The sequence below is a fragment of the Sceloporus occidentalis genome, unplaced genomic scaffold (assembly GCF_023333645.1).
Source record: "Sceloporus occidentalis isolate IW3139 unplaced genomic scaffold, rSceOcc1.0.p SCAF_153, whole genome shotgun sequence".
Lineage (NCBI taxonomy): Eukaryota > Metazoa > Chordata > Lepidosauria > Squamata > Phrynosomatidae > Sceloporus > Sceloporus occidentalis.
Genome location: NW_028317133.1, coordinates 2021077 through 2033687, shown reverse-complemented (window position 1 = coordinate 2033687; position 12611 = coordinate 2021077).

The following is a 12611-nucleotide window of genomic DNA, read 5'->3' as shown; positions in this document are numbered from 1 at the left end:
GTTGTAGTTAGAGAGGTTTTCGTTGTATAGTACTACTACTCCTGTGCCATTTGCTCAAGCCTCGTGTCTCAACAAAGGGTATGAAAATCCATTCTATTCTTCATAATTTTGGGCTTCTAAAGAGCTTCTTATGGATTAGCCAAGCAACTCCTGTAACATTTGTTATAGACTGGGAATTGTATCTAGATCTATTTCATTGTTGCTGGCCTTGAAAATTGGGGGTTCTAGCTAAGGAGGGTCCTCATGGTTAGAACCACATCTCGTGTACCATTTCCTGGAGACTGGTGACTCTGCAAAGGGTTTCAAGATCATTTTCATTTCTGCTGGCCAGGAGCTTTGGATGTTTTAGCTAAGGAGTTCCTAATTGATTAGAGCAGCAATTAGTGTACCATTTCTTGGAGACTAATGCAACTAAAAAATTGATCAAAAACCTTCTCCACCCTAATAGACAATAGAAATAATGTGCTTGTTTTTGTAATTATCAGATTAATAATATGTTCAACATGCTATACTTTGCGACTGGAGCAAGAATGTCAAAGAGAGATCACGTTGTGATGTCACAGAAGTCACCACTAGTAACTGCTGCAACATTCTATTTGTGCTCAGTCACATCTGAGTCTCTGACAGATCTTCACACCTACACCCTTGGAGCTGATCCTCGTCTTCACAGCACAGAAATCCTTGGATATGGGTGAGAGCTTGGAGGTTTACTACTTAAAATCTGACTTTTAGATTTCGGGGTTGTAGTTAGAGAGGTTTTCGTTGTATAGTACTACTACTCCTGTGCCATATGCTGGGTATAAACATCCATTCTGTTCTTCATAATTTGGGGTTTCTAAAGAGCTTCTGATGGATTAGCCCAGCGACCATGTAACATTCCACTCCATTGTTGCTATGCTTGAAGATTGGGGGTCTAGTTAAGGAGGTTCTAATTAGAGCATTAATTTGTATCATTTTTTGAAGACTGGTGCCTCTGCCAAAGGTATTAATACTGTATCTATTGTTACTGATCTGCAAATTTGGGGATTTTAGCTCAGGAGGTTCAGACTGAGTAGTAAATCAACTCTTGTGTCATTTATTAGAGACTTGTGCCTCACCAAAAGGTATCATGATCTACTCTATTGTTTCTGACCTTGAGAGATAGGAAGTCTAGCTAAATATGTTCTAAATGAGTAGATCAGCAAATTAGGTACCTTTTATCCAATCCATTGTTGCTATCCTTTAGATTTGGGGGTCTAGCTAAGGAGGGTGTAGTTGATTAGAACATTAAGGTTGTTAACCTTGGCAGAGGCAAAAGTCTTTATCAACATTGTTTCTATTATTACTGATCTTCAAATGTGGGGATTCTAGCTCAGAAGGTTTAGTCTGAGTATAGCAGCAAATCGTGTGCCATTTATTAGAGACGAGTGCCTCTGCAAAGGGTATCCCAATCAACTCAATTGCTGCTGGCCTTGAGATTTAGGCATTCTAGCTAAATAGGTTTTGAATGATTAGAGCAGCAACATCTGAACCAGTTTTTGGAAACTGATGCCTCCATGAAGGGTATCATCAGTCATTCCATTGCTGCTGACATTTAGATATCAGGGTCCTAGTTTAGGACATTGTATCTGATAGGAGCAGCAACCTTTGTAACACTTTTGTGGATACTTTTTCCTCTCAAAGGGTATCAAAATCCACTCCATTGTTGCTATCCTTGAGATTTAGACAACTAGCTAGTGGGTTTTAATTAATTAGAGCATTAACTTGTGTTCCATTGCTGCTGACATTTAGATTTCAGGGTCCTAGTTTAGGACATTGTATCTGATAGGAGCAGCAACCTTTGTAACACTTTTGTGGATACTTTTTCCTCTCAAAGGATATCAAAATCCACTCCATCGTTGCTATCCTTGAGGTTTGGAGGTCTAGTTAAGGAGGTTCTAATTAATTAGAGCATTAACTTGTGTACTGTTTGTTAGAGACAAATGCCTCCACAAAGGGTATCATAAGTTATTCCATTGCTTCCAACATTGAGATTTGATAGCTGTAGCAAATTAGGTTCTAATTGATAAATTAGAACTTGTATGTAGTTTATTAGAGACAAATACCTCATCAAAAGGTGTCATGATTGATTCCATTGCTGCAAACCTTGCAATTTGAAGGTCTTACTTCAGGAGGATAAATCTGATATGAGAAGCAACTCTTGATTGTTTTTTTTTTTTGTAAGACTATTGCCTTTCTAAGACCTTGAGATTTATTGGTGTAGCTAAGTAGGGTCTAATTAATTAGAGCATTAACTAACGTACCATATGTTTAAGTATGGTGCCTCTGACAAGGGTATCAACATTGTTTGCTAACCTTGAGATTCAGGAGTCTAGCTAACAATGTTCTAATTAATTAGAGCAGGGCTCGACAAATCCCAGGCGCCAGGTCGCCATGGCAACAGAGAATTTTGTCCTGGCGCCTAGGTTTTGTCAGCCTCTTACATCCAGAAAAAATTGTGGATGTAAGAGGCTGAGTCACCACACGGGGGCGCTGCTTCTGCTGTCTGCCCAGGAGTCTGAGCAGACAGCACAGCCACTCAGAGCCCACCCCCGAGCCTGAGATCCCTCCCACGGAGTGATCCTGTAGGCTGAAAACGCGGTTGCTGCAAAACCAGCAATCGTGTTTTCAGCTGCCACAGGCGGCTTCAGGGAAGGGGGTTGTGTGTTGATTGGGTCCCCACACAAGTGTGGGGACCTGACCCAACACCCCCCTGCTGCCTGATCGCTCCATGAGAGCGACAGTGCAGCGTTAACCCCTTCAATGCCACAATTGTGTATGACACATTTGTGGCATTGCAGGGGTTAACATTTGTCCCCACAAGCTTGTGGGGACTAAATATCAGTCAATGCTGTGCTCCAATGGAACATCAGCATCGAAAGAGTTAATAAAAGTTAATTAAAAATTAATAAAAAAAAAAAAAACAGCACTGAATTGAAAGTCTAGGGTGCTTCCAGGTCAAACGCTGTGAGTTTAGTAAGTGGGCTGATGATGATCAGATCACTCCTGACCAACTGTTAGTTTAAAAAAATCCTGGCTCCTAACTTTTTTACCTGGCGCCTAGATTCACAACAAATTTGTCAAGCCCTGAATTAGAGGATTGACTCATGTACCATTTTTTGAAGACTGGTGCCTCTGCCAAAGGTATTAATATTGTATCTATTGTTACTGATCTGCAAATTTGGGGATTTTAGCTCAGGAGGTTCAGACTGAGTAGTAAATCAACTCTTGTGTCATTTATTAGAGACTTGTGCCTCACCAAAAGGTATCATGATCTACTCTATTGTTTCTGACCTTGAGAGATAGGAAGTCTAGCTAAATATGTTCTAAATGAGTAGATCAGCAAATTAGGTACCATTTATCCAATCCATTGTTGCTATCCTTTCGATCTGGGGGTCTAGCTAAGGAGGGTGTAGTTGATTAGATGATTAATTCACGTACCAGTTGTTAACCATGGCAGAGGCAAAAGTCTTTATCAACATTGTTTCTATTATTACTGATCTTCAAATTTGGGGATTCTAGCTCAGGAGGTTTCGTCTGAGTATAGCAGCAAATCGTGTGCCATTTATTAGAGACGAGTGCCTCTGCAAAGGGTATCCCGATCAACTCAATTGCTGCTCGGCTTGAGATTTAGGCATTCTAGCTAAATAGGTTTTGAATGATTAGAGCAGGAACATCTGATCCAGTTTTTGGAAACTGATGCCTCCATGAAGGGTATCATCAGTCATTCCATTGCTGCTGACATTTAGATTTCAGGGTCCTAGTTTAGGACATTGTTTCTTTTAGGAGCAGCAACCTGTGTAACATTTTTGTGGATACTTTTTCCTCTCAAAGGGTATCAAAATCCACTCCATTGTTGGGATCCTTTAGATTTAGACAACTAGCTAGTGGGTTTTAATTAATTAGAGCATTAACTTGTGTTCCATTGCTGCGGACATTTATATTTCAGGGTCCTAGTTTAGGACATTGTATCTGATAGGAGCAGCAACCTTTGTAACATTTTTGTGGATACTTTTTCCTCTCAAAGGGTATCAAAATCCACTCCATCGTTGCTATCCTTGAGGTTTGGGGGTCTAGTTAAGGTGGTTCTAATTAATTAGAGCATTAACTTGTGTACTGTTTGTTAGAGATTAGTGCCTTCACAAAGGCTATCATAAGTTATTCCATTGCTTCCAACATTGAGATTTGATAGCTGTAGCAAATTAGGTTCTAATTGATAAATTAGAACTTGTATGTAGTTTATTAGAGACAAATGCCTCATCAGAAGGTGTAATGATTGATTCCATTGCTGCCAGCCTTGGGATTTGAAGGTCTTACTTCAGGAGGATAAATATGATATCAGCAGCAACTCTTGATTGTTATTTTTTGTAAGACTATTGCCTCTCTAAGACCTTGAGATTTATTGGTGTAGCTAAGTAGGGTCTATTTAATTAGAGCATTAACTAATGTACCATATTTTTAAGTCTGGTGCCTCTGACAAGGGTATCAGCATTGTTTGCTAACCTTGAGATTCAGGAGTCTAGCTAATAATGTTCTAATTAATTAGAGGATTGACTCATGTACTATTTTTTGAAGACTGGTGCCTCTACAAAAGGTATTAATATTGTATCTATTGTTACTGATCTGCAAATTTGGGGATTTTAGCTCAGGAGGTTCAGACTGAGTAGTAAATCAACTCTTGTGTCATTTATTAGAGACTTGTGCCTCACCAAAAGGTATCATGATCTACTCTATTGTTTCTGACCTTGACAGATAAGAAGTTTAGCTAAATATGTTCTAAATGAGTAGATCAGCAAATTAGGTACCTTTTATCCAATCCATTGTTGCTATCCTTTAGATTTGGGGGTCTAGCTAAGGAGGGTGTATTTGATTAGATCATTAAGTCATGTACCAGTTGTTAACCTTGGCAGAGGCAAAAGTCTTTATCAACATTGTTTCTATTATTACTGATCTTCAAATGTGGGGATTCTAGCTCAGGAGGTGTAGTCTGAGTATAGCAGCAAATCGTGTGCCATTTATTAGAGACGAGTGCCTCTGCAAAGGGTATCCCGATCAACTCAATTGCTGCTGGCCTTGAGATTTAGGCATTCTAGCTAAATAGGTTTTGAATGATTAGAGCAGCAACATCTGATCCAGTTTTTGGAAAATGATGCCTCCATGAAGGGTATCATCAGTCATTCCATTGCTGCTGACATTTAGATTTCAGGGTCCTAGTTTAGGACATTGTTTCTGATAGGAGCAGCAATCTTTGTAACACTTTTGTGGATACGTTTTCCTCTCAAAGGGTATCAAAATCCACTCCATTGTTGGTATCCTTTAGATTTAGACAACTAGCTAGTGGGTTTTAATTAATTAGAGCATTATCTTGTGTTCCATTGCTGCGGACATTTAGATATCAGGGTCCTAGTTTAGGACATTGTATCTGATATGAGCAGCAACCTTTGTAACATTTTTGTGGATACTTTTTCCTCTCAAAGGGTATCAAAATCCACTCCATTGTTGGGATCCTTTAGATTTAGACAACTAGCTAGTGGGTTTTAATTAATTAGGGAATTAATTCGTGTACCCTATGTTAAAGACTGATGCCTCCACAAAGGGTATGATCAGTCATTCCATTGCTGCTGACATTTAGATTTCAGGGTCCTAGTTTAGGACATTGTTTCTTTTAGGAGCAGCAACCTGTGTAACATTTTTGTGGATACTTTTTCCTCTCAAAGGGTATCAAAATCCACTCCATTGTTGGGATCCTTTAGATTTAGACAACTAGCTAGTGGGTTTTAATTAATTAGAGCATTAACTTGTGTTCCATTGCTGCCAACATTTAGATTCCAGGGTCCTAGTTTAGGATATTGTTTCTGATAGGAGCAGCAACCTTTGTAACATTTTTGTGGATACTTTTTCCTCTCAAACGGTATCAAAATCCACTCCATTGTTGGGATCCTTTAGATTTAGACAACTAGCTAGTGGGTTTTAATTAATTAGGGCATTAACTCGTGTACCCTATGTTAAAGACTGATGCCTCCACAAAGGGTATCATGAGTCATTCCATTGCTTCTGACATTAAGAAGCAATCTCAAGATGTGTGTCTCATAGGAGCAGCAACCAATGTACCATTTTTGAGAATACTGTTGCCTTTCAAAGGGCATCAAGTTTGATTTAGTTGTTGCTGACGTTAAGATTAAGGGTTTCTAGCTAAAGAGCTGGTAAATGACTAGAACACTTACTTGTGTACCATTTTTTGGAGCATGACATGAGTCCTTCCATTTATGCTTACCTTTTAATTTGAGAGTCCAAGCTCAGAATATTGTACCTGATAGGAGCAGCAACTGGCATACTATTTTTGGTGGAGAAGGTTGCCTCTCAGAGGGTATCAATATCTACTCCATCGTTGCTATCCTTGAGGTTTGGGGGTCTAGTTAAGGAGGTTCTAATTAATTAGAGCATTAACTTGTGTACTGTTTGTTAGAGATTGGTGCCTCCACAAAGGGTATCATAAGTTATTCCATTGCTTCCAACCTTGAGATTTGATAGCTGTAGCAAATTAGGTTCTAATTGATAAATTAGAACTTGTATGTAGTTTATTAGAGACAAATGCCTCATCAGAAGGTGTAATGAGTGATTCCATTGCTGCCAACCTTGGGATTTGAAGGTCTTACTTCAGGAGGATAAATCTGATATCAGCAGCAACTCTTGATTGTTATTTTTTGTAAGACTATTGCCTCTCTAAGACCTTGAGATTTATTGGTGTAGCTAAGTAGGGTCTATTTAATTAGAGCATTAACTAACGTACCATATGTTTAAGTCTGGTGCCTCTGACAAGGGTATCAGCATTGTTTGCTAACCTTGAGATTCAGGAGTCTAGCTAATAATGTTCTAATTAATTAGAGGATTGACTCATGTACTATTTTTTGAAGACTGGTGCCTCTACAAAAGGTATTAATACTGTATCTATTGTTACTGATCTGCAAATTTGGGGATTTTAGCTCAGGAGGTTCAGACTGAGTAGTAAATCAACTCTTGTGTCATTTATTAGAGACTTGTGCCTCACCAAAAGGTATCATGATCTACTCTATTGTTTCTGACCTTGAGAGATAGGAAGTCTAGCTAAATATGTTCTAAATGAGTAGATCAGCAAATTAGGTACCTTTTATCCAATCCATTGTTGCTATCCTTTAGATTTGGGGGTCTAGCTAAGGAGGGTGTATTTGATTAGATCATTCAGTCATGTACCAGTTGTTAACCATGGCAGAGGCAAAAGTCTTTATCAACATTGTTTCTATTATTACTGATCTTCAAATGTGGGGATTCTAGCTCAGGAGGTGTAGTCTGAGTATAGCAGCAAATCGTGTGCCGTTTATTAGAGACGAGTGCCTCTGCAAAGGGTATCCCGATCAACTCAATTGCTGCTGGCCTTGAGATTTAGGCATTCTAGCTAAATAGGTTTTGAATGATTAGAGCAGCAACATCTGAACCAGTTTTTGGAAACTGATGCCTCCATGAAGGGTATCATCACTCATTCCATTGCTGCTGACATTTAGATATCAGGGTCCTAGTTTAGGACATTGTATCTGATAGGATCAGCAACCTTTGTAACACTTTTGTGGATACTTTTTCCTCTCAAAGGGTATCAAAATCCACTCCATCGTTGCTATCCTTGAGGTTTGGGGGTCTAGTTAAGGAGGTTCTAATTAATTAGAGCATTAACTTGTGTTCCATTGCTGCGGACATTTAGATTTCAGGGTCCTAGTTTAGGACATTGTATCTGATAGGAGCAGCAACCTTTGTAACATTTTTGTGGATACTTTTTCCTCTCAAAGGGTATCAAAATCCACTCCATTGTTGCTAACCTTGAGATTCAGGAGTCTAGCTAACAATGTTCTAATTAATTAGAGGATTGACTCATGTACCATTTTTTGAAGACTGGTGCCTCTACAAAAGGTATTAATATTGTATCTATTGTTACTGATCTGCAACTTTGGGTATTTTAGCTCAGGAGGTACAGCCTGAGTAGTAAATCAACTCTTGTGTCATTTATTAGAGACGTGTGCCTTAACAAAGTCTTTATCAACATTGTTTCTATTATTACTGATCTTCAAATGTGGGGGATTCTAGCTCAGGAGGTTTAGTCTGAGTAAAGCAGCAAATCGTGTGCCATTTATTAGAGACGAGTGCCTCTGCAAAGGGTATCCCGATCAACTCAATTGCTGCTCGGCTTGAGATTTAGGCATTCTAGCTAAATAGGTTTTGAATGATTAGAGCAGCAACATCTGAACCAGTTTTTGGAAACTGATGCCTCCATGAAGGGTATCATCAGTCATTCCATTGCTGCTGACATTTAGATATCAGGGTCCTAGTTTAGGACATTGTATCTGATAGGAGCAGCAACCTTTGTAACACTTTTGTGGATACTTTTTCCTCTCAAAGGGTATCAAAATCCACTCCATTGTTGCTATCCTTGAGATTTAGACAACTAGCTAGTGGGTTTTAATTAATTAGAGCATTAACTTGTGTTCCATTGCTGCCAACATTTAGATTCCAGGGTCCTAGTTTAGGATATTGTTTCTGATAGGAGCAGCAACCTTTGTAACATTTTTGTGGATACTTTTTCCTCTCAAAGGGTATCAAAATCCACTCCACTGTTGGGATCCTTTAGATTTAGACAACTAGCTAGTGGGTTTTAATTAATTAGGTAATTTACTCGTGTACCCTATGTTAAAGACTGATGCCTCCACAAAGGGTATGATCAGTCATTCCATTGCTGCTGACATTTAGATTTCAGGGTCCTAGTTTAGGATATTGTTTCTGATAGGAGCAGCAGCCTTTGTAACATTTTTGTGGATACTTTTTCCTCTCAAAGGGTATCAAAATCCACTCCATTGTTGGGATCCTTTAGATTTAGACAACTAGCTAGTGGGTTTTAATTAATTAGGGAATTAACTCGTGTACCCTATGTTAAAGACTGATGCCTCCACAAAGGGTATGACCAGTCATTCCATTGCTGCTGACATTTAGATTTCAGGGTCCTGGTTTAGGACATTGTTTCTTTTAGGAGCAGCAACCTTTGTAACATTTTTGTGGATACTTTTTCCTCTCAAAGGGTATCAAAATCCACTCCATTGTTGGGATCCTTTAGATTTAGACAACTAGCTAGTGAGTTTTAATTAATTAGAGCATTAACTTGTGTTCCATTGCTGCAGACATTTAGATTTCAGGGTACTAGTTTAGGACATTGTATCTGATAGGAGCAGCAACCTTTGTAACACTTTTGTGGATACTTTTTCCTCTCAAAGGGTATCAAAATCCACTCCATTGTTTCTATCCTTGAGATTTAGACAACTAGCTAGTGGGTTTTAATTAATTAGGGCATTAACTCGTGTACCCTATGTTAAAGACTGATGCCTCCACAAAGGGTATCTTGAGTCATTCCATTGCTTCTGACATTAAGAAGCAATCTCAAGATGTGTGTCTCATAGGAGCAGCAACCAATGTACCATTTTTGAGAATACTGTTGCCTTTCAAAGGGCATCAAGTTTGATTTTTTTGTTGCTGACGTTAAGATTAAGGGGTTCTAGCTAAAGAGCTGGTAAATGACTAGAACACTTACTTGTGTACCATTTTTTGGAGCATGACATGAGTCCTTCCATTTATGCTTACCTTTTAATTTGAGAGTCCAAGCTCAGAATATTGTACCTGATAGGAGCAGCAACTGGCATACTATTTTTGGTGGAGAAGGTTGCCTCTCAGAGGGTATCAATATCTACTCCATCGTTGCTATCCTTGAGGTTTGGGGGTCTAGTTAAGGAGGTTCTAATTAATTAGAGCATTAACTTGTGTACTGTTTGTTAGAGATTGGTGCCTCCACAAAGAGTATCATAAGTTATTCCATTGCTTCCAACATTGAGATTTGATAGCTGCAGCAAATTAGGTTCTAATTGATAAATTAGAACTTGTATGTAGTTTATTAGAGACAAATGCCTCATCAAATGGTGTCATGATTGATTCCATTGCTGCAAACCTTGCAATTTGAAGGTCTTACTTCAGGAGGATAAATCTGACATGAGTAGCAACTCTTGATTGTTTTTTTTTTTGTAAGACTATTACCTTTCTAAGACCTTGAGATTTATTGGTGTAGCTATGTAGGGTCAAATTAATTAGAGCATTAACTAACGTACCATATGTTTAAGTATCGTGCCTCTGACCAGGGTATCAACATTGTTTGCTAACCTTGAGATTCAGGAGTCTAGCTAACAATGTTCTAATTAATTAGAGGATTGACTCATGTACCATTTTTTGAAGACTGGTGCCTCTACAAAAGGTATTAATATTGTATCTATTGTTACTGATCTGCAAATTTGGGTATTTTAGCTCAGGAGGTACAGCCTGAGTAGTAAATCAACTCTTGTGTCATTTATTAGAGACTTGTGCCTTACCAAAAGGTATCATGATCTACTCCAGGGGTTCTCAAACTGCGGCCCTCCAGCTGCTGCAGGACTACGTCTCCCATAATGCTCCTTCAGCTAAGGGGCTGGCTGCGGAGTATGGGAGATGTAGTCCTGCAGCAGCTGGAGGGCCGCAGTTTGAGAACCCCTGATCTACTCTATTGTTTCTGACCTTGAGAGATAGGAAGTCTAGCTAAATATGTTCTAAATGAGTAGATCAGCAAATTAGGTACCATTTATCCAATCCATTGTTGCTATCCTTTCGATCTGGGGGTCTAGCTAAGGAGGGTGTAGTTGATTAGATCATTAAGTCACGTACCAGTTGTTAACCATGGCAGAGGCAAAAGTCTTTATCAACATTGTTTCTATTATTACTGATCTTCAAATTTGGGGATTCTAGCTCAGGAGGTTTCGTCTGAGTATAGCAGCAAATCGTGTGCCATTTATTAGAGACGAGTGCCTCTGCAAAGGGTATCCCGATCAACTCAATTGCTGCTCGGCTTGAGATTTAGGCATTCTAGCTAAATAGGTTTTGAATGATTAGAGCAGGAACATCTGATCCAGTTTTTGGAAACTGATGCCTCCATGAAGGGTATCATCAGTCATTCCATTGCTGCTGACATTTAGATTTCAGGGTCCTGGTTTAGGACATTGTTTCTGATAGGAGCAGCAACCTTTGTAACATTTTTGTGGATACTTTTTCCTCTCAAAGGGTATCAAAATCCACTCCATTGTTGGGATCCTTTAGATTTAGACAACTAGCTAGTGGGTTTTAATTAATCAGGGCATTAACTCGTGTACCCTATGTTAAAGACTGATGCCTCCACAAAGGGTATCATCAGTCATTCCATTGCTGCTGACATTTAGATTTCAGGGTCCTAGTTTAGGACATTGTTTCTTTTAGGAGCAGCAACCTGTGTAACATTTTTGTGGATACTTTTTCCTCTCAAAGGGTATCAAAATCCACTCCATTGTTGGGATCCTTTAGATTTAGACAACTAGCTAGTGGGTTTTAATTAATTAGGGCATTAACTCGTGTACCCTATGTTAAAGACTGATGCCTCCACAAAGGGTATCATGAGTCATTCCATTGCTTCTGACATTAAGAAGCAATCTCAAGATGTGTGTCTCATAGGAGCAGCAACCAATGTACCATTTTTGAGAATACTGTTGCCTTTCAAAGGGCATGAAGTTTGATTTAATTGTTGCTGACGTTAAGATTAAGGGTTTCTAGCTAAAGAGCTGGTAAATGACTAGAACACTTACTTGTGTACCATTTTTTGGAGCATGACATGAGTCCTTCCATTTATGCTTACCTTTTAATTTGAGAATCCAAGCTCCGAATATTGTACCTGATGGGAGCAGCAACTGGCATACTATTTTTGGTGGAGAAGGTTGCCTCTCAGAGGGTATCAATATCTACTCCATCATTGCTATTCTTGAGGCTTGGAGGCCTAGTTAAGGAGGTTCTAATTAATTAGAGCATTAACTTGTGTACTGTTTGTTAGAGATTGGTGCCTTCACAAAGGCTATCATAAGTTATTCCATTGCTTCCAACATTGAGATTTAATAGCTGTAGCAAATTAGGTTCTAATTGATAAATTAGAACTTGTATTTAGTTTATTAGAGACAAATGCCTCATCAGAAGGTGTAATGATTGATTCCATTGCTGCCAACCTTGGGATTTGAAGGTCTTACTTCAGGAGGATAAATCTGATATCAGCAGCAACTCTTGATTGTTTTTTTTTGGTTAGACTATTGCCTCTCTAAGACCTTGAGATTTATTGGTGTAGCTAAGTAGGGTCTATTTAATTAGAGCATTAACTAACGTACCATATGTTTAAGTCTGGTGCCTCTGACAAGGGTATCAGCATTGTTTGCTAACCTTGAGATTCAGGAGTCTAGCTAACAATGTTCTAATTAATTAGAGGATTGACTCATGTACCATTTTTTGAAGACTGGTGCCTCTGCCAAAGGTATTAATATTGTATCTATTGTTACTGATCTGCAAATTTGGGGATTTTAGCTCAGGAGGTTCAGACTGAGTAGTAAATCAACTCTTGTGTCATTTATTAGAGACTTGTGCCTCACCAAAAGGTATCATGATCTACTCTATTGTTTCTGACCTTGAGAGATAGGAAGTCTAGCTAAATA